Source organism: Dasypus novemcinctus, chromosome 16, assembly GCF_030445035.2.
Source record: "Dasypus novemcinctus isolate mDasNov1 chromosome 16, mDasNov1.1.hap2, whole genome shotgun sequence".
NCBI lineage: Eukaryota > Metazoa > Chordata > Mammalia > Cingulata > Dasypodidae > Dasypus > Dasypus novemcinctus.
In genome coordinates this window covers 66,899,957-66,922,929 of record NC_080688.1, presented here as the reverse complement: position 1 = coordinate 66,922,929, position 22,973 = coordinate 66,899,957, and the positions used below count along the sequence as shown (strand labels likewise).

The 22,973-nt window shown below is 45.8% G+C and overlaps 1 protein-coding gene across 3 annotated transcripts in view; it reads right to left on the bottom strand.

The window, feature by feature from the left end:
* The window catches only part of MAPK4 (mitogen-activated protein kinase 4), a 164,435-nt gene extending 141,672 nt beyond the window's left edge, over positions 1-22,763 (bottom strand). Inside the window, exon 1 of one of the 3 annotated variants that reach the window (XM_023589644.2) lies at positions 22,569-22,763. The gene's annotated coding sequence lies outside the window, so the exon portion shown is untranslated. The remainder of the gene's footprint in view (positions 1-22,568) is intronic. The other 2 variants (XM_058277737.1, XM_004461396.3) reach the window with 2 other exon arrangements.
* Positions 22,764-22,973: the final 210 nt, after the last annotated feature.

Genomic DNA, 22,973 nt, shown 5'->3' with positions numbered 1-22,973 from the left:
AGGGTGAAGAGAAGCAGAGGCTCTGCCTGGCCTCTGTGAGCAGGGGAAGAGAGGTTGCCGCCTAGAGGAAAGCTCTGGATGGACCTGCTAGGGACAATCAGGTTAAACTGAGGACACAACAGATGGAAACTGAGAATAACTGGTGATTATAATAAAATCTTTTTACATAAGAAAACGACTGATCTAACACAGAACCAAAATGACAAACAAGACAAAGACCTTTCCTTCCGTTGTGCAAGGCTGTGGGTTTTATCAACAACTTGGAGAGGAGAGTCTGGAGTTAGTGCTTTTGATGTTTGTAGTCCATGGCCAATACTCATGCCTTGACTGTTTAGCATCTTGTGTGCAGGTCAGTCTCTTGGTTTCACAGCAGTCATTCTAATCCATTCCTTTTGTTATCCTTATAAGCTCCGTAACTAAGTGAGCTCCTTTAGTGCCTGCTAAAGATAAACAAACACCAAGAAAAGATGGATCCAACTGACAAATGCAGTCGAGATTCTTCTGCCCTGAGTGAAGAGAATTTAGAGGGCAGTACTTGACTCGGGCTTATTCCCAACTGGGTTTCAGCATGTGCCACAAAGACACAGATTTGCAAGACAGCAGGCAAGAGTTGGGGGGGAGGGGAGCAGTCTGTAGCAAGGGGGCAATATAAAATTAATTGCTGTAGCAGTTTGATATAATTGATGAATTCCAAAAAGAAATACCAGATTATGCTTGTAATCTGATCTGTACCTGGGCATGATTGAGTTATGATTAGGGCATAAAAGTCATGGTGAAGAACAGAGTTGGAGATTTCTGATGTTAGAGTTTGATGCTCAAGATCCGGGAAGTCAGCACCAGGAAGGAAGGAACCTTGAACCCAGAGAAAAGCAAGCCCCAGGAACGTAGGAACCCTGGAAGCCTGAACCCTGGCAGACGTCATCAGCCATCTTGTTCCAAATAGACTTTGGTGAGGGAAGTAACTTATGCTTTATGTCCTGGTATCTGTAAGCTCCTACCCCAAATAAATACCCTTTATAACGCCCAGATTTCTGGTATTTTGTATCAGCACCCCTTTGCCTGACTAATACAATAGCCTATATCAAGTTTGAGTCCTTGTCTACAGCCCAAAGGTATTAAATACTCCAGGAGGCAGCCTTCAGCATTCTCTCATATTTTCACTATTTTCAAATTAAGGAGTTTGCATTGCTCATTAAAAAGAAAGAACAAAAAAAAAAAAAGAATATGAGACATGCTCTAGAGGCTCAGCTCAGCAGTTCATCTAGCACTTCATGTCCTGTTGCTACCTCGGTACTTGAAGGGGAAAGGAAATTAGCATTTGCACCCTCTGATCTGATCTTCCCCACCCCGCTCCCCCCATCCCCAGAACTCCACTTCAGCCAGTGTGATCATTCTTTTTTAAGAAATATATATATTTTTTTATTCATTTTTTAAAGATACATAGATTACACAAAATGCCACATTAAAAAATACAGGAGGTTCCTCACATACCCCACTCCCCACACCCCCACCCCTCCCACATCAACAACTTCCCTCATCAGTGTGGCACATTCATTGCATTTGATGAACACATTTTGGAGCACCGCCACACAGCATGAATTATAGTCTACACTGTAGTTTATACTTTCTCCCAGTCCACTCATGATTCTTCTTTAAGAGAAGAAAACATATAAAGAGCTTAGATAGCCTTATCTCCCTGGACCGAAACAAGCAGCAGCTAATACATGTTGTAAAGTAGCAAACAGTATATAGATGCTGAAGGGGAACAGACTATATTTGTTTTTTATCCAGGAATTTCTCCCAGCTGAACTCCCAGCAAGCATGAGTCCCCAAGCAACAAGGCATTCTTTGATGGAAGTGATGAACATGAGATCATTCAATCTTCCATACACCCTATGAGGGCTTCAGGACAACCACACTTTGAGAACCACTAGCCTGGTCTCCTCACCTGCCAAATACAGGAATTTCTTCTTCAGCGTCACCAACATCCCTGTGGTATGGTCACAAGGCAAGTCATTCTTGCAGCAGGGAGCTCACTAACTTACAAAGTTAGCCCAGCAACTTCTTAGACTGCTTCAGGTGACTAGGGTTGGGTGGGTGGTAGGTCCAGGATTCTGGCACTTCAGTAAAAGCAGCTGGGTATCCTTCGCATGCCATACAACAGACAGCTCATCACTCAAAACCGCAGAATATCACAGCCAGCAGGCTCTTCAGAACCAGCTAGCCCACCAGGGTTCTCTTCTGAGGAGCTTCTATACTCAGACCTTACCCCAAACTGAATGAATCAGAATTTCTAGGGTATTTGTAATAGGTTCCCCAGGTGATTCCATCAAGCAGCCAGTACCGAGACAGACCCACTAAACTAGTCTATCCTCCTCACTTTACAGATAAGAAATTTGAGGCCCAGAAGAAAAGGACTCTAGACCCTCCAAGAGATAAACCTACCTCTTCTTTAACCTGCCCATTCTTCATATTTCTAGAAATAGTGGCAGTCTAGTCACTAGATAATGCTTTCAAATGGTTGGTGGTAATTATGTGATACGTATCATTAAGGGTTTCCCTTACCTGTGAGCAAAGGATTACATGTATCTTTCCTACATACCTAAGCTCACAGAACATGTATACATCCTATTCAATAGCTGCTGTCAGACTACCTAGAAATTCTCTAACTGGGGATCCCAACTCTCCTGCACTCTCAGCCCACAGATCCACCAAGGTCCCCCCCAGGGCAGGCTACAAACCACCCATATGGGAACGATTATCCTTAGATCCAGGAGCATATTAAAATATGTCCAAAAGTTATTTGACAGTCCTTTCCAAAGGTGGCACTTAATTCTCCTTCCCCTTGAGTGTGGACTGGATCAAGTGGTGGCCTCTAATAAAAAGGAAAAAAAAAAAAAGAAAGTGACAATATGCATCTTTGGAAACTAGGTCATAACAGGCACTGCAACTTCTGGGTTGTTCTCTTTCTTGGGTCATCTGCTCTGGGGAAAGCCAAATGCCACGATGTGAGGCCTTACAGAGAGGCCCCCACAGAGAAAAACTGAGGCCTTCAGCCAAAAGCCAACAGCTAACAAGGAAATAAGACTTCCTACCAGCAGCCACATGTGTAAGCTTGGAAGCAAATCCTCCAGGTCCCAGATATTGCAGCTACAGCACCAATATCTTGACCACAAGCTTCATAAGAGACCTGAATACAAACCACCCAGCTAAGCTGCTTCCAGGTTCTCAACTCACAGGAACTGACATGATACGTATTTGCTGTTTTAATCTTCTAAGTTGTGGGGCAATTTGTTACACAGCAATAGATAGCTAATTCACCTTGCTTCCTCACTTCTTAAATAGAGGCACTAGGACATCTTTGAAATGTTGAAAGGAGCTAGAATGAACATGCAAACAATGATCATGCTGCTCATGACTGAATGATGAATAAATCCAGAAGTCTTACTGGGTCTTACTGGGTAAGTATCAGCCCTGGGAGAAATAGCTGATGGATACTGGAAAGGCAGATGTGGTAGGATAATTAGTTGACACAGAGCCAAGAGAAACTCAGGCACCTCTACCAAGCATCCAGTTAAACATAATAGATATGATGGCAGGAAAAGTTGGAAGCCAAGAAATAGTATAAAAGAAGTTCTCCAATATAGTACCTGCCCTTAAGGGTTTACTATGTATCTGAGGAGAAAAAACTAGCACAGTAAACATTATTAGGGAATAAGACAATTTATATTCTAGTGTGGTCCACTGAGCGGTGCCAACAGCAAACACCATGAAAGAGAAAAGACAGAGCTTCCCACAAAGGACCCAAGGAATAGACTTCCAAGATGGTACCTGCTGTATGGCAAGCTTCAGAAAAAAATGGCAGGTGAAATCAGGAAAAAACAGCTCTGCTTTGCCAGTCAAAAGCTGATGCAAATTCCCTTGAGCATTTAAAAGTCAAACATTTTTAGCAGCCTCCTAGCAAGAGAATCCCAAGTTGAATATGTTATAGCAAAATGTCAGGGTCAGTCCTTAGTGTGGCATTCAGGTGTCTGTTGGCACAGCATCTCTCTTCTGACCAGCTAACAAGGCAAACATCAGCAGTGGGTCATGTCCATTACCCATCCTTGCAATTTGAGATGGGCAGCCAGCTTCCAACAGACACTGCTTCCACATCTTCTTCGTTGATTTGAGACAGCAAAGCTACCTTGACAAAGGTAACCTGTAAATCTTGGTGGCATCTCCTCAGAGCATAGACTCTGCTTACTGACAGTGGGCATCAATCTATTTCGTGGGACTCCTGCTTCCCAAGAGCAGTCCACTCAAGGCTTCTGAGGGAGCCCTACCTCGGCCAATGGTGAACTATCCCAGCCAGAAGGAGGAGACAGAGCCTGCAAAAATCCCCATGAGGCTTTTGGGACATTTTTGAGACCTGTCAGGATTTACTTCCTCGAGAGCCACTTTTGAAGATGTATCAATTACTGTGTGATGAAGAGCTCTAGGAGAAAGAACCACAAATCAAATTTTCATTACCAGATTGAAGTGAGAAGTACCACGAGTGAAATCCATCACTGTCAGGATTTTTTTAAGATGGGCGGGTGACAGATGAGAACACACTCCCTTCCCTAACCCCTTCTGCACTTGGCCCTACCACACAATTAGCTCACTGTAGCCCTCTTCCCCATTTTCTTCATGCGCAACTGGTTGCAACATGCAACTGTGGTGGGCACGGAGTGGGTCTTGTATGTCTTTGGACACTGCTCTGCCCGCTATACTGCCCAGCACTAGAGCCATATTTAAAAGGGTTTGTGAATCCAGGAGATTGCCCTGGGTAAGCCCCAATGCTGAACGTGGGGGTGGGTGGGAAGTGAGAAACTGCTGCCGCTGGCAGGTGGCCAGGCTTTCCCCTATGGTTTGTAGAAAATATTCTCAAGGTAGGAACAGGAGAGGGAGGCGTGACTCCCACCTAGTTCCAGGGAAAAAAAACTTAAGAGCACCCAACCAGACCCACCATAGGCAGAGAATGGCCCCTCCCAACCTCACCCAGGCAAGGCAGGTGGGACTGCCCCACACAGGACTGCATTTTTGTGGCTCACCTGATCCAAAGTTCCCTTTGAAGTTCATTTTAACTCTATTTCCTTGAATACAAATATCTGCTTAGGGGAATCACAAGAGTGATTGCCCAGCACCACATTAAAGCACACAGTAGATGCTTAAAAGGCCAGTGAATGGATTGATTAGAAATGGCTTTGACAAGCTGGAAATACCGAGCAGAGGCAGAGGATGATGTAAGGACAAGATGATGTAAAGTCATTGGGCACATCCCCTGCGCCTTCCAAACAACTTCAGGTGAGCCCTCTCACTTCCCACGGGCTGCAAACCTCCTACCACTCCTGCGTGCAGGCAGTGAGTGAGCGAACCCGATCGTGTTGCTCGCCTGTTGGAAAACCCTTCAGCGACCTCCCGAGCTGTCAGAGCAGCCCCAAGGCAGTACGGGCCCTGGGACCTGGCCTCTGCCTGCCTGTCCAGCCTGAGCACCCCAGGCCACGCGTGGTTCCAACGTACACTGCTCCTGTTCTCTCACCCCTGCCCGCGCTGCTCCTGGAATGTCTGCCCCACCTTCTTCACTTGGCAAATGCCTGGGCTTCCGCCAAGATTCTGTGCAGGCATCCTTTGCTCCTGGAACCTCCTCTGAGCCTCACTCCTTCCTTCCTGCCCCGCAGCTGCCCCACCCGAGTTCGGCAGCATCCCCCAGTGCTCCCTGCATAGGGCACGAAGGGAAAGGTGCTGTGGCTATCGTTGCCAGTCCGTCACCCACCCCACAGACTGCAAGTAAAGACCACATCATCCCCTGCCATATAGCAACAAGGCTTGCACGATACCGAGCACATAGCAGGTGTCTCTCCTTTTTAAAACTATCAGGTAATCAATCAATCGTAGAGGGGGCTGAGAGGTCGTTTCAGCTCCTGATTTTGGTCAGCATGGGCCAAGTTGCAACAATCAGATCATTTCCTGTTCCTAAACAACGCAGATGCCGTCACCAGAGCCTCCCCCCTAGAGCAGTGCTTCTCCAAGGGTAGTGCTTGAACCCAAGATCACCTGGGAAGGTGTCAGAGGTGCAAAAACTCGGGCCCCATCCCAGGCCTACAGAATCAGAAACCCTAGAGGTCGGACCAGCAAGCTGGAGTTTAACAAGCCCTCCAGGTGATGCTGACACACACCCAGACTTGAGACCCACTGCTCGGGACCCTTCAAAGACCATTGGAGGCAGCACAGATTGTTCCAGGTCAGCTCTCTGCCTGGCCATTCCCCTTCTACGGGATGGTCATGCCTCTTCAGTTAAAAGCTGCCGTGTTCACCTCTCCGTACCTCCAGGACTAAACAAGAATCACTGAAGGGACAAAGGAAACCTCTGTGCACCAAGGCATTCCCTCACGGCTAAGGGCAGACACTTGCTGAACTGGACAGAGTTCACCCACAGATAAGTCACATGGCCGGAGCACCCCGATTTGAATGAAGTGAGTTTCTGGTTACTGTTTTCCAGAGAAGGTCAGACACATCAGGAGTGCGACAGGTAGATCTGCTACTCCCATCACATGTAGCTACAATGAAGCAGAGCAATTAGAAAGATCTGGGCTGTCAGTTTGGGCTGCAAGTTCCACTGGTAGCCACAATGAGGACTACAGTCATGAGCTGAATTTATTAGGTTTTACAACCCACCTAATCCCATATCGTAGTTAATATATTCAGGTCTACAGAAATGCCCAAAGAAACAGAAATGTACAAGTTTTCAGCACTAACATTTCTTATAAACTCTTTCATTTAATAACTAATCCATTTTTATTGCACACCTACACTTTCAGTCAGCCAAAGGGGTGCTGATGCAAAGTACCGGAAATCTGTTGGCTTTTATAAAGGGTTTTTTTTTTTATATAGGGTTAGACGCTTACAGTTACAGGGCCCTAAAGAGTCCAACTCAAGGTTGCTTTCTCACCAAAGATGGTTGCCAGTCTCTGCAAGGGTTCAGCCTTCCTGCCTCTCTCCTACAGGCTGGCATAGGGCTTGTCTCTTTCCAGGCTCAGCAGCAAACAATCAGGTGAATGGCTCATCTCTCTTCCCTGGGCCGCAGGATCAAAGTTTTCTCCTCTGTTGTGTCTATGGAGCTCTCTCCTCTTCCTGTATCGTCCTCTTCTGTGTTTTCTTGAGTGAGTGCCTGTTTATACAGCCCACCAAAAGGCAGGGACTTAACTTGAGTTATACGCTAATGACATGGTCAAATCAAAGCCCTAATCTTAACATAATTTAATCAGACACCTCAGCTGCATCTAATATAATCAAAGAGAATCACGCCAGAGGAAGAGATCAGTTTTCAAACATAATCCTTATAGTTCTGGGGGTTCATAAATAATCTCAAACTGCCACACCATCTCTGCACAAGAAAAGCCAGGTCTCACCCACAAACCAGGAGGATCACAACCTTGACTGCATATTAGAATCACCTGAGGATCTTTGAAAAAATTCCAATGCCCAGCCCAAACCCCAGACCCCAGACCCACTAAACCAGACTCTCTGTGGGCAGTGGGACCCAGGCATTAGTGTTTTCAAAACTCCCCAGATGACTCCAATGTGAAGTCAATTTTGAGAACTACCATTTTAACGCATACTGGTATCTGGAACCTACCTCAGGCAACTGCTGATTTACTGTTTAGGGCTGGAGCCTGGGCAGGTATATATAACATATACACAAACACACATGTATTCTCCAGGTAGTTCTAATGCAGCCAAGGCTGAGAACCACAACACAGACCACTGGGTTCCCAAACTTGTCTGTACTTTACAATCACCTTTTAAAAAGCCCAAAGCTCAAGCCATACCCCAGACCAATTAGATCACAGGCTCTGAGGTGGTGGAGCAGGCAAAGACAGCAATATTTTTTGAAGGTCCCCAGGTAATTCCAATGCGTAGACAAGTTTGGAAAGCACAGACCCTAAGCTCCAGGAAAGCAGTCTGTCTCTTGCTATTTCTACTATAATTTTCCCGCAGCACCTATCTTAACTATTTGTTGAACTGACTTGAATTTTCAGAAACCCCTATTATCATGATGTCCTTTACAACTATGCCTCCTGGAGCCCATGCCATCTAGAATGGTCTGAAGCCAACAGGGCTTGGCACAGATTGTATATATTTCTTACAAATTGCATTCTGGCAAATCCAGTTCTAGGGACTTCCCTAGTCCTTTAACTTTTTGGTACTGGCTCCCCCTTTGGAATTTCTTCTCAAGCACTGCTGTATCTCCTGTTGGTAGCTTCAGACAGGAAACCCTTTCAGCTCTCTGTTCTCAGCATAGTTGAAAACTGGGATGGCTTTTGAGCATTCTGGTGCCCAGAGGTGAAATTAGGAATAAGAGTGATCTCCACCTTGCACAGGTCGGCTAACAGAGAGGTGAAGATGGTCAACCACCACACCTGGGAACTGAGAGTGCTTACAACTGCAAGCAGGAGAATCACACCCATCAACCATGTGGGATCCAAGCCCCCTCTTGGAATAGAGGTGGAGTAGACATCACCAACCCAGGGTCCACAGGATGGAGGGATAAAATATGGATTAGAGTGAACTTACTGGTATTCTACTAAAGAACCATTGTGACTAGTAATGGAAGAAAATGTAGCACTGATCTGGAGAAAGTGGCCACGGTAGTTGCTAAGGGCAGGGAGAAACAAGAGATGAGATGTGGGGGCATTTTCGGGACTTGGAATTGTCCTAAATATAGATATTGCGGGGACAGATGCTGGACATTATATATCCTGCCATAACCCACTGAATAGACTGGGGGAAAGTGTAAACTATAATCCATGCGGTGCAGCAGTGCTCCAAAATTGATTCACTGAATGCAATGTATATGCCACAATGATGAAATAGGTTGTTGATGTGGGAGGAGTTGGAGGGTGGGGGGTGGTATATGTGGAAACCTCATATTTTTTAAAGTAACATTTTTTGTGAACTATGCACCTTTTAAAAAAAAGACAACTTAATTTTTTAAAAATTTTTTAAAAAGCATGATCTCCACCTCCTCCCTGCAGAAGATGAATGGTTCACTCACTAACCAGAGATGGTGTGCATGTTAAGAAAACTGCAGGTAAGATGGAAAACTCTATTAATTCCTCATTTCACAGCCTTGACGCTGTGCACCCTGGTTTACCCAACCAGTGAGGGAGGGTGAGTTGGCTCTACTTCAAATACACACAGTCGGGCATACTTATTATCTAAAGGATTTCTACTGTGAATCCTTTTGTGGAAATGCTGATGTTTTTAAAGTAGGCTTGCTTTTAAAGGAGTTATGCCTGCAAAATCATTAATTAAACCCTGGGAAAATGAGCTCATGCAGCCTCTTCTTTCTGAGATTACCTCTTCACAGCTGGTGTTTTAATTTAGGGTGACCTATTTTTCGCCTGCACTGACCATTCCTCTAAATGCCTGATGGCCACGACAGTTATTCTCCTCAAGGAGGGTTGTAGCAGGAGCAGGGCTGGGCTGGAAGTTAAGAGAACCGGGCCCTCGGGACTCAGCCACCTCTAATTCCCTGGGTGAGCTTGAGCAAGTTATTTGATCTGCAGGTTCCTCATTTATCAAACAAGGGAATAAACACTCTCGAAGATGATTTTCTTCCAGCTCAAACATCATGTGGTTCTAATTCTCTGGTGGACAATGATATTAGTCTTGTGGAAATGGCTGGGTTTATTACTTTTGTTTTCCTAGAAATGGATATTTCTCTATCTGAAAGAGTACCTTAAGTATCTAATTCCATAAAGATTAAGTAACTAATATATGCACAATAATACTCTAGACAAGACAGCCCTATGCTGATAAAATTAATAAGGAAAACAATTATACATCTAACCATGATTCAAGACAGAGCGAAATAGCCTCTATGGCACAAAATCACAGAGAAGGCAGCTTGGAGTGTTTAAAAAAGAATATCTGGAATAAATAAAGTTATTTCCATCAGAGATAGGAAACCCTGAAAAATGTGGAATCAAATTTCTAGTGCTGGACTTACAAGGTAGTAACAATGTCATCTAAGACAAGCCACCAGTCATTCCCAAGCTTTCCCATATGTAAAATAGGAATTACTTTGGCCCAACATACTGGACAGTGCCACTGGGAGGGTCAAAGAAGACAATGGTGGCGAGAGGGCTTTACAAAATGCTGCGTAATGTAAGTTACACAGAACTATGGAGGATATACGTGATACATACTGATCACATGTTCCCATGGACTTTGAGCTGATGGTTTGTAGAAACCAGAATTTCCACTGAGAAAGGAGGCTAGAGGTTACAATCAGAGTTGACAGGATCTCACACACAGCAGCTTCTTTTCCTTTTTTCTACCTTTGGAGCTTTCATTTTCCCCCTATTATTAAATAAAAATACATGCTTATTTTTTTTAAATGAAATACTATAGGAAGATATGAAATAAAAAATAAAAATCCTTTCCCTCACCTCAATCCTCAATTACTTCTTACTTTACCACTACTAACAATGTCTTATGTGTCCTTCCAGAAATAAACTTATTGTCACCCCTGTCTGTGTGTGTGTTCCTGTGTCTGCAGCTGGATTTACAGCTGCACAATGCCCCCTCTTCTAGGTATCCATTACTGGAAAGGAAAGATCTCATTTCAAATAATCTTAAGTTTAAGTCAATAGAGTTTTAGATTACTGAAATCTGACATTGCTTTTAGTGGTGATAATTAAATTTAATATATTATGGAAGCCAAATCCAGTTCTGATTACTTCTTACCAAGAGAAAAGGTGGAATGGAAGACAAGAAGGTTATTTAATACATTATGGGAGCCAAATCCTGAACTCAGAAGTGTAGAGTAAAACACTGTGTACTGTTTGCAGGCTAAATAAAATAGAAAAGCCAGCAACGAAAGCACTGAGAAATAGATTTTTGGTTCTGAGGATTTGCTTCCAAATAAATCAAAGAGAGAAGCCAGACGATTTTCTACTGTGTCTTATTCCATAAATGCATTTCAGCTTCGCTTACAAAGATGGCTCACAAGTGAAGAGGGATTTCAGGATTAACACATTCACTGGATAACTTTTGAAGAATAAAAGTGTGCACACAGATTTAGAAACAGTACTTCGCACTTTTAACTAAAGTACTTTAATAAACTAATAGCATTTTCACTTTGGACTCATACTCCCTCTTCATCCTTTATCAAGAATCCTGACAAAATTAATAAGTCCCTAAGTCTTATTGTCTTTAATCTCCATTCAGCTCAACAAAATGTATTGAAAAGTGGGCAGTTATTCAGGGAACAACACGCCCAGAACTACTGACCAGAACAAATTCTATGTAAAGAACTCTCCTTCTCCTTACTCTGTGCAACCTCATGTTCCTGACCCTGCCATTTTGATGGTACATATTTCATTGACTTTATTATACTACAGATGGGTGGGTCATTAGAGCTGTCTTGGAGTCCAACACTGCTTGGGTTAGACTTTATAATAATTGGTCAAGAAATTTTTCATTTTCTCTCCTCTGATACAGAAAGCTCAAAGCAGTTCACTATAGTATTGTAGTTTTCTATTTCTCACCTTCTCTTCTTAAAGGGTTTACTACAATCAGCTTCCTTATTTCCTATTACAGATAAAATAATTTCATATTTCTGAGCATCTCCATTGCTTTTTTCTTTTGAAAGAGTGTAGTACTCTATTGTGCTGAGTCCTCTAAAAAGTCCCAGTTACTTTGTTAAAATCCACAACAACCTGAAGGCAAGATACTGGTCTCTAAGACAAGTTCAGGAATTTGCTCAGTTAACTTTATCTGAACTCCATGTAACTCTCACATATGTTAAGTGAGACTGAAGCACAATATCTCTTATTAGCAGGCAAGATGGTCTCAGAATGGCTGGGAAGAAACTCAAATCCAGGTAAGTGGAAAAACTGACACTAGAAATATATAAAATAACTCCGATGGACCTCGAATAAGTATATGTCTTTAGAAAAATCATCTATGAGCCCAAGTTACTGATAAAAAAAGAAAGTTGGGCTTGTACCATAAGGGAATCATGCTGGAGGAATTAATTTATTTCATTTCAGGCTCAAGAGTTTGCAGAAATCATGGCTCAGACATTCTTTAGCTGGCAGGGTTTTCTAGTGATTCTGCCTCCAAAAATAATCACAAAGGATACCTTTTCTGGGAGAGTAGAAAATTTGCCCCTTCAGAATTAATTAAGTCATTTTATTATTTCTTCCCAAAGTGATCAGTCACAATCTAGACTACCTGAGAATGGAGGGAAAGATAATTGTCCTTGAAGGACAATTATTAAAACCTAATTGGAGGATTTCCATTTTAGCAAATATTGTGAACTAGGTTATATACAATCTTTTCTGTGTGTGAAATACTGCAAGATTAAAATAAAATCAGCTGGATAATTCACTGTAGAATACACATAAGACTCTATGTGATGGTTTTGTCTCCAAAATGCTGGTGGAGAAACCCCCGCAGAGGCCCTTTCCACAGGGGCAGGTCCTTACTGCCAGCGCCTCCCATCCCTGCACCAAAGGCTCCACACTTGCTGGGTGAGAGTGGACCTGTTCTTCTTTGGGTAGTAGCTATTTTCTCAAGAAGATAGCCTGAGGGTTCCAGAATTAAGAATGCTGGAACCGGAGCCCCCCAAAACGCCAATGGAGGCTCTGATAACGGAGGGGGGGCCTTTGCCCAACTTTTTATAACTCAGCAAATACATTTTTCTCACTGTAAATTTCTCTGGCTTCATGGAAGTTGGGGGAAAACCATCTATGAGTTGTTGGGATAGAGGGGAATAATACATATGGCTGTTGATTCCAAGGTTATGTGGATTGGCACAAAGCTTCTAAAAGCCAGGAAGGATCCCAAAGCCTCTTTCTAAGCATGAGATTCAAGAAGATTCACCAAGGAAGGCCACTTGACTTCTGTGCCTGGGCCCGATCAGCCTCCACAAGGAGTAGCCACAGCTGGTGGGGGGGGGGGGTTGGGGAGGGATTCTGCTTTCCATATGGAAAAGCTGGGGGGCCATACTGAATGGAAAAAACCTTTCCCAACTAAAATATGTTCTTTTTTTTTTCCGTCTTAACAGATGCTGAAATAGAAAGTGCTTCCTGTGGCCCTAAATGCTCATCTTTCCACAGGACAGTAGGAATGAGAGGGAGACACCAGACGCCCATCGATGGGGCTCGGGACTGCACTCCTACACCTGCCTTCTCTGCCAGGTCACCTGCCTCGCCTGGGAAAGCCTGAGGAATTAGTCCCTTCCATTAGGGAAATATGTCTGTATCTAGCAGCCTCCAGTGTGTGGACAGTTATTCATCCCAACCTCCGCTTTCCAGCTGCGACCAGGATGGCGTATTGCGTGTGGACGGGGAAAGCTCTCCAGTCACAGGCAGGCAGGGGAGCTGGTGGCACGTGCTCCTCTCCTGTCCGTAAGACCAGACTCCCTTCTGCCTCCTTCCGGTCGCGGGGAGCTGGGTATCCTGAACCAACCACCCCACTGAACATTACAAAGAAACCTGGAAGAAATACTTTTAAAATTTTCCTAAAAGGACTGAAGAGCTAAAAAGGCAGGAAGGAGTTCAGGTTGAAGATCTAGGGGAAGAAGATCCAGAGGAGGTGGGGGCTGAAGTACTAGAGGCCACTCTTACCCTGGAGGGCTTGTCAATCCAAAGGAGACGGTGGGAACCTGAGCGGCACTTTTGTCAGCCTCGTGGAGTCGGGGGGCCAGAGCCTCCCTAGAGTTAAGGCCCCAGTAAAACACTCCACACTTAGAGTTGGGACCCCAAAGAGCTATACCCCAGGAGTAAGAAAAAACAAAAACTAGTGTGGCTTCACATGACCTCAGTGACCTAAAAATCTCAAGCCTGCAAGCTGGATTAATGTGATCAAGAATTGTTGGTACCCCAAAGTCCTGCAGAAACTATTTAAAATCCTCTATCAAACTCTTCTCATCTTTATCATCATCCCAAGCCTCAAATTATTGCATTTCATCAAATATAAGATGTGTGATTGCATGATACACTATTATTTTATGTAGCAGTAAAAAATGCCACCAACCATTATCACAAGAGTCCATCAATTGTAAACACATCCTGATTTCAAAGATTAAAATGTGAAAAAACGTACACAATAAAATTGATTAAACATGGAATTTATGTAAATAACTTTTCAAATGCAATATCCAACACAGCATGAGAATCACAACAAACAGACAAAAGAAAGCAACACATAGCTATTCCAGATGGAAAAATTATCAGACATAGAATGTAAAACTATGCTTACTATTCTCATGGAGATAAAAGCTGTGTTTAAAATTTTCAACCAGAAACTATATAAAGTAACATTACAGATTTGAAATAGAACTAGAAATTCTAGAACTGAAATTCAGGAATTGAAATTTAGATAAAGCTGAAGAGACAAATTGTGACCTGAATGATAGGTCAGAAGAAACTATTCAAGAGTGTAGTCTGGAGAGAAACAAAGGATGAAAATACAGAAGAGAAGGTAAGATATAAAAGATACAGGGAAGAAGATGGTAAAAATTTTACTTACACCCCAGTACTCTCAGAACTAGGCAGTTGAATTCAGAGGAAGCTGCTAATATTCCTAAACCCAGCTCCCTCAGATTCCAAATACACAACTGAGGCAGGACACTTTGGCAAAGGAAGTACACAGTGGTTACAAGTGTAGGTCACTGTCATTAACTTATTTTACCTTTCTTTACATCACTCATCAAGTATATAATGGAGATAGTAACAGTCCCCCCTCTACACAGGCCTGAAATATCATGCTCAAAATGTTGGAATCAAGGAACATTGGGGTTGGATGGAATGCCTCATAAAATGCCCATGATACCTTTGAGATCAGTGGTATATTGTTTTTCCTTTGAAAAATGGGTTTTCTACATATAGATTTAAAAAATCAAGCCACTAAATTCAAATAGAAAAATGGATAGCTAATTCGCAAAAAATTCAAATAGGTAATAATCCTTCAGAAAAAATGTTTAGCTATATTAGTAATTAAAATGCAAATGAAGGCAACAATGACATATTTTTCACCTTATAAGATTACAAAAAAAACACACCACCACCTAGCTATCAATGTAAATAAACCAGTACCCCATTTTTGGAAAGCAATTTGTTAACACAGTGCATTCATACCCTTTGGCAGAATAATTTCACACTTGGGATCATATACCAATAAAATAGTCCAAATTGTAGAAAATATGTGGACACAACGTTGCTTGCTGCAATGACATAACAGTAAAAAATTCAAAACGAATGTAATGTCCATTACTAGGAAAATGCTGTGATAAATGCATGTACTTCCAAGTATTGAATTATGTAGCCATTAAATTTTTTGTTAAATCATAAAATTTAAAAAAAAAAAATATATATATATATACCATGTGATCTCAATTGTGTTTTAAAATGAACTGAGAGAGAAAATGCTAGAAATAAACATGCCAAAATATGATCGGGGTCAAAGGAGTACAGATAAGATATTTGGTTCTTCTTGCTACTTTTCATAATGTGAATGCACTACCATCCTTAATAGAGAAAATATCTGTAAAGGCAATGTAAAAGAGCATTAAGGAAGTTTTATAAAATAATCTCATTCTACCAATCCAACTGTTCCATTTTTTCACAGTTCTTTTTAGTTCTACCTGGTGAGCACACCCACCTTTGGCATAGATGTAATCAGTCTAAATAGGTTATTATTTCTATTAGGATTAGATAACCTGGAAGTGAAACAAAGTATTAAACCTTTTTCCTGCCTGGACCTCCCTCTACCAAACACTGGCAGCTAAGAAGACAAAACAGCAAACAAGCAGCACTGGGTATCAGGGATGGAACAAACTCCTGGCTTCTAGCCCCAGCCTTGACGCTGACTCTGAGTAACTCGGACAAGCCACCTAACCTCTCTCAGACTCAGTTTCCTCATCCATATAATGGGGCAAGAGGTAGGCTGGTCAATGACCTCTAAAACTCTAAGTCTACTCTCCTACTCTCTCTGATTGTGTGCAGATCTGAACCAAGACCTCCAAACAGATCTCAAGTCCTGAAAAGTTTTACAAAAATAAAATCCACTTAAATATACATGGAAGACTAGCTATTTATAAATCCCTTCCAAGGCCAATCTTGTTGTGGAGTCTTTTTGTTTTTATTAAACCTAGACATTGACATACTGGCAGATGGGCTTCGCAAAGAGTCAGATACATTTGCATACTAATGCAATGATTAGAGTATTCTCTCTTACTCATTGTGACCAGGTCAATTGAGACTAACGAAAAAGATTATGAATTAGTGAAAAGTCTTAATTATAGAGGGTTTCCTTTTAAGTTTTATTATTTTAATTTTTAAGTACTTGAGTTAGTTGCCATAAAAGATATTTCCATCCTATCTGGGCTGAGTTTTTTCATTTTTTTAAAGATTTATTTATTTGCCACCCGATGTCTGTTCTCTGTGTCCATTCACTGTGCATTCTTCTGTGTCTGCTTGTCTTCTCTTTAGGTGTCACCAAGAACCAATCCTGGAACCTTCCAGAGTAGGAGAGAGGTGCTTAATCTCTTGTGCCATCTCAGCTACCTGGTCTGCTACATCTATTATTGTCTCTCTTCTGTATCTCGTTTTGTTGCATCATCTTGCTGCGCCAGCTCTCTGCTCCAGCCAGCTTGCCACAGGGGTCAGCACTCCCACACAGGCCAACACTCCACTCAGGCCAGCTCGCCTTCACCAGGAGGCCCCAGGAATTGAACTCTGGACCCCCCATATGGTAGATGGGAGCCCAGTCGCTTGAACCACATCTGCTTCCCCTAACTGGGCTGTTTTGATACAAGGAAAAGTCTCATCTCAAGCTTGGGTATTCCAAATTAGAAATGAAATCTTATTGTAAACTTTTCAAATATCATTATAGTAACCTCAAAGAGTTTCTTTGGCTTTCTGAAGCAATTAACTTGGACACTGGGAGAACCAAAGTGCAATAAGTTACTCGTAGCCACCAGCAGAACTCACAGGTCCTCCTGCTAAGTTTGAACTAATCTTTCCCCTCTCATTCCATCCTAAAAAGATGCTGCTGATGCTAAACTGGAGTTGCCGACAATATGGAAGTTCCTACTTCTGAAGGCAGATATTAACAGAAGCACAGGCCACACTGCATCTAACAATTCTATTTTATTCCTTGCACTCTAGTTAAGCCAATTCCTCGAGAAGCTCCTCTTAGCTCCTGCCAGTCATAGACAGAAAACAGTCTCAAGTTTCCCATTCACGCAGCCACTGCTGTCCAGTCAGTCCTCAAAAATTTTCCCACAGGCAACTTTACCAGAAAGCGAATGAAGCTTAACCCTCAGAGCCCCTCACTTGCATAGGACCCTTTCAAGGCCTGGAAGGGGCCCTAGCTCCATGGTCACCTGGTCATTTTGTCTTTTTCTTTAAAAGGACCCCTCAAGTTACGTGAGCATCAAGTACCACAAACCTGGATCCTGCCCTGCCTTTTCCCTTCCCCCCTGCTACCCACCAGCCCAAGCAGCAGGTGAGGATAACCGTGTAGCTGCTGACGATTTCTAAGAGCGTGGGCAAAGGTGATTCTGCTACCCACGCTGCTGGTATATAAACCAGTCACTTGCCAGGGAAAGAAGTTGAGTGTTTTGTTGTTTGCCTCAAAAGACTGACTTAAAAATATGATGACCAGATAGGAATTCATGGTCTGACAAAGGATGCTTATTCTAATTTATGAATGTATTTATCTGGAAAGATTTACTAGTAATACATTTTACTAAGTCACTGTTATTGATAAGAATCAAGTATATTAAATAAGGACTCTCCCAGAAAAGTGGACCTAATTATACGCCATGGTATATAATAACCAATACCCCTTATGCGGTCACCCCTCGGGCTGAAGCGTGGTTTGCTGGCCTGGCGGGGGAGCGGCCGCGGTAGGCCAAGCCGCTGCCCCCATAATAGGGTGGCTGGTCGAACTCACCGCCACCCCTGAAGGAAGCTTGGCATGGGCGCAGAGTGCCCTCGGGTCTCCCCTTCTCGGCAGCCATGCTTCCGCGGCCGCCCCTCCTCCCGGATGGCGCCACACGATGCCTTCTTTCTCCCTGCGCAGGCGCAGGGCAGAAAATTCCAGTCTGCCCTTTTCCCCTCCCCCGACAGCAGCAACAGCCAGGTGTGGGCGGAAAAATCCAGCCCGCCCTTTTCCCCTCCCCCGACAGCAGCAACAGCCAGGCGTGGGCGGGAAACCCAAGTCTGCCCTCCACCCCAGCAACAGCAGCCACCAATCCCTAAACCCTGCCCCTTCCCCCAGCAACAGCGACAGCCAATCCCTAACCACCACCCCTCCCCCGTCCAGTACCGCCCACTGACTTTTGCCGGCAACCAATCAGAACAGGGCGTGGCTTCGACCAATCAGCCTTCCCCAGCCCCTATAAAACTGTTGCCTCTCCCTCAGTAAAGTGGACTTGCGTGTTTACCTTGTCTCTGTGGTAGTTCTTCTGCCGTGCGCCCTCCAGTCCTGAGAGCCCCCGACAAGGGCCTGGCCTCCCTTGTCCCCAGTTCGTCGCCTGCTTCTCCGGGCGACCCCTTCGTCGCCTGCTTCTCCGGGCGACCCCGTCAGCCGAACCGCGCAACCCCTTGTGAGACCGATCCCTCGTCTGCTGCCGGACCGACCCCTCGTCCCAAGCGGGACCGACCCCTCGTCCAGAGCTGGACCGACCCCTCGTCCGCAGCCAGACCCCACCTCTACCGACCGAGCAAGCCATCGCACCTTAGATGACTGTTCTCAACCAGGAGTGATCTTGCTCCCCAGGGGGCATCCGGCCATGTCTGGAGACAGGTTTGGTTTTCACGAGCAGGGACTGAGGGAGCGTGTGCCCCCAGCATCGAGCGGGTGGAGGCCAGGGATGCTGCTAAACATCCTGCAACGCACAGGACAGCCCCCAAATCCAAGAATCATCCAGTCCCCAGGGTCAGCGGGGCCCAGGTTCTGCCTTAAAATAAAGGCACATATTGGTCAAGAAGCAAGGACTTCTGGAAAGTGAAAAGCCTTTAATCCTTAAAGGAGGGCACGTGAAGGCCAGGTTGGCAGGTGGCTCACAGACAGCTACCGTGTGACTTCAGCCACCATGCCAGGAGGAAAAGCAACGAGGAGTCCAGACTTTTATGGATCGTGGGACAGCAAAGGCTCTTGCCAAGAGTGGCTGTGTGAGGAGGTGGTGACATAATTTCAGGAGCACCAGGAAAGGCACTTTGCCTGTCTGATTACAACACCCACATGGCTGTGCCTGAAATCCCTCTCATGGTGGACAGAGCCCTTCGTTCCATCACGAGGCCTGATGCACAAAGACCCCTAGAACAGGGCACACCATATTCATACTCAAGAGAAAGCGACTGAGGACAGACTTATTTTTCCTCTGATACCAGTTTTGATAAAACTAAAGGCTCTGGGCACTGAAAGGGGTGGAAGGGAAGAGAGGGTAGGCCCTGATAAGGCAGTGAAAGGGTGAAGAAATGGGCATAGGGGGCATTGAAATAAATGTCACCTACTCTACAGGCGTTTTATGCCTCAGCCTGTAGGAGAGAGCAGAAAAAAAGAAGTCGCATTCTTGGCCTTGAAGATTACAGTCAAGTTCGCCTCAGGTGAAAAAACACTAGGAATGCTTAAAAGAATGGCAGGGACATGGCACTCACCCTGTAGCAAGAAAGGAGCCAAGGGTATTTGCTGACTCTGGGATCACAGTGAACCCCAAATTGAGCTGCATGAGGCTCCCCATAAGCCTGGTCCTAGACACAGAGTAAAATGCTCAGGCAAGGCTGCTTTGTTGAATGAATGGAAACTACCTGTATTCCGGATGAATATGTACCAAATTTCTGAAGCTCTCTAAAGATGGTTAGTTTTCCCTGACCCTTTGCTTACATCATTTCCCTTACATTGGGTGAGAAGTGTCTTTGTTCATCTTCTTTACCTGTCTGAATCCTACTGGATTTTGCAAGGCCAGTTTATGATTTTTCCATAATTTCCTGACTTGGGCCTCCATAGGTTTGCTCTCCTCTTCTTATAGGCATGTGCAGGGCCAACACATCCACTCATCTAATACCCTGATTCTTACTTAGCTTTCATAATTGGACTACATCTAGAAAAGATTTAAGGGGGCGTTCAATTTCACAACAAAGGTAGCATAATGCAGTTTTTAAAAGAACTTAAAAGGGAGATCAGAAACAATTTAGGAAGAAAAAGGTCATTGTACCAGAAGGCTGGGACAAAGTAATGACCAGGGAAGTGCTGCGGTTCAAGGTAAAGAGATAGGCACTAGGAAATAGCAAGTTCTCACCTTCCGAAAAAAGGAATACCACAATTCCACTAGGGGAGATTTGTTTTGTCTGACATTAAATTCTAGGAAGAACTTGCTCCCGGCTTCCATAAATGCTGCCCAAGCTGTCGCTTTATATGTTTTCCTCTAGAACTCTGATAGATCCTTTCGGACAAAGACTATATCTTAAACTACATGTCCCTGACAAGAGACTGTGCAACATTGGAAGTGCTCAAACACTTGACAATAGGTTTAGGAACCACAATTTTCTTGCCAGTCTGGAAATTCTAGTGCACCTCAGGATCCCAAGAATACGTAATAGATTCACCAAGTCTCTTAGCAGGAAGGGCCTTCAAGACCCTCCGATTTTGCCCCTAGGTCCCCAGCCATGAACTATGATGGGATATTCGAGACACTGTCACCCCAACACTGCTGGCTCCAGTTTGGAGGCGCTATCCCTAGCCTCATGGGACTCCCTCACCCCTCTCCCAGGGGCTAACTCTGTTTTTTGGGTTTTCTTTTAGGAGGTACAGGGGATTGAACCAAGGACCTCAAAGCAGACAGTCAATCACTAAGCTACACCCCACTCCCTTCCTTCGTTTCTTGATTGCCCTTTTGTCTGTCTTTCCAAGCCCACCACAGAACACACCCTCTGAGCATCAAGGTTTTGGCTAATTAACCTTGGATTCCACAATAACTACCACAGTGCTTTACACAAAGAAACCGATTTTTTTTTTAATGTAAGGAAATTGGTCCCAGAGAAAACCTTTCCATTATTCCACCACGCTCTTTTCTGACCTTACTCCCAAACTCTTATGCCACATATTCCTACACCACACAAGGAGCAGTCCAGAAAGGGTAAGGTGCTGGTTGCTAAAGGACTCGAAAATTCCAAAGTCCGAAGGCATATTCTCTCTTCCCCATTTCCACATGTCTCCTACTGGTACATTGGGCAAGCCTGCAGCAAAATCCCCTTTGCACTTAGTAGGTGATCAGTAAACATCCATTGATATAAGAGGATCATAGCACAGCTACCTTGAACATAGTAGGCTCTCAATAAGTATCTGTCAAGTTGAGAAGGTCGTAGCACATTAGCTTTGCACACAGTGGGTGCTAAATAAATATCTACTAAATTGAAGTGACCGTAGGACAGCTACCTAGCATACAGTACGCCCCCAAGAAATGACTATTAAATCTAACAGTCGCCAACACTTGCTCCTAGAGAACCCAGAGGTGAAATTAATCAAGTCCCGGGCACAGATCATGAATGGAAACGTGCGCCTCGAGGTAGCGCTTTCAGTGCTGGGGCGCATGACAGCGCGGGGCAGCGGCGGGCACCGCGCGCTTTCCCGACCACAAGAACCCGGCATCGATCAGCGGGGGAGTGGAAACGACCGCCGCCTCCAATTGTCACTCCGGAGCTCCACGGCTCCACCACAGCCTTCTCCCGGGGCATCCGCCCACTCGGGCTTAGCCTGCGGTTCTGGAGAGTTGCAGGAAGAACAAAAGCAAAAGCCAGCCGTGTTTCCCGATTCCCTTCCTGATGGGGAGCAGCTCGGGAACAGGCTGCGAAGCCGGCCCGGGACCGAGCTGTGATGTCAAACCGGCAGCCGCCCGCCCTCCCCAGCAGGCTGGGGGCTCCGGGGGAAAAGCCTCGGGGCTCCCTCCCTCCCGGGCGCCCAGCCGCGAGCCCCCGCCCTGGGGCCACGGGGGGTCAGTGTGGGCGCCACTGCCGGGTGGGACGTGGGGGGCGCTGCCTGAACCCTTGAACGCGGAGGGGGAGGATGCTAGGGGACTGGGGCAGCCACCACAGGCAATATCCGAATCTGAACTCGCACAGCGAACCGCTCCTCTGCGACCTCAAACACACCGGCCCTACCCCGGCGGTGGGGGTTCCTTCGCGGCGCCCAGTCCCTATTCACCCCACCCTACACACACACACACACCCGCCGCGATGCCCACCCGCCACCTTCCCATCCAAACCGCCGATCCAGGGACGAGCCTCGGTGCGCACGGGTCACCGAGGGCGGCCGGGATGGGTCCCGCGGGAAACACCCCATCCGCTTGGAAACTCGCTAGTTTGGTATTTGCTTGGAATTTCTGTTTTTAAGGTGAGGTGGGGAGTGCAGAGAGGGCAGTGGGGCTCATTTCTTCCTGGCTCCGCGTCTTCTCCAGAGCTGGCTGAACTCGGAGAGGAGCAGGCTGTGGGGAGAAGAAAGCCAGCGAAGGGGGAGCCACTTACCCCCGCAGAACCCCGGGCGCGAGCGGCGCCTTTGTCTGCGGCCGCGGTGCGGGCGCGCTGGGCCGGGCGGGTTCCAGCCCCGGCCCGCGACGAGCTCCCGCGGGCGCCCAGACAGCCCGGCTCGCGGGTCCCGCTCGGACTCCCGCCCCGGCCGGGGCTCGGGCTGCTGGGGCTCGGGCTCGAGCTCGGGCTCCCGCTGCAGCCCGCGCCGCCCGCGCTCGCCGCCGCCGCCGCGGCTCCGCCCCGCCCCGGGCCCCGCCCCCGCCGCCCCGCCGGAGCCGCCCGCCGCCGCCCGCCGCTTCCCGGGCCCCACCTGCTGCGGCGGCCCGCGCGCGCCGAGCGGGGGCCCTGGGCGGCCCGGGCCGGCCTCCTCCCCGCGCGCCCGCCGCTCCCCGCCGCAGCCTC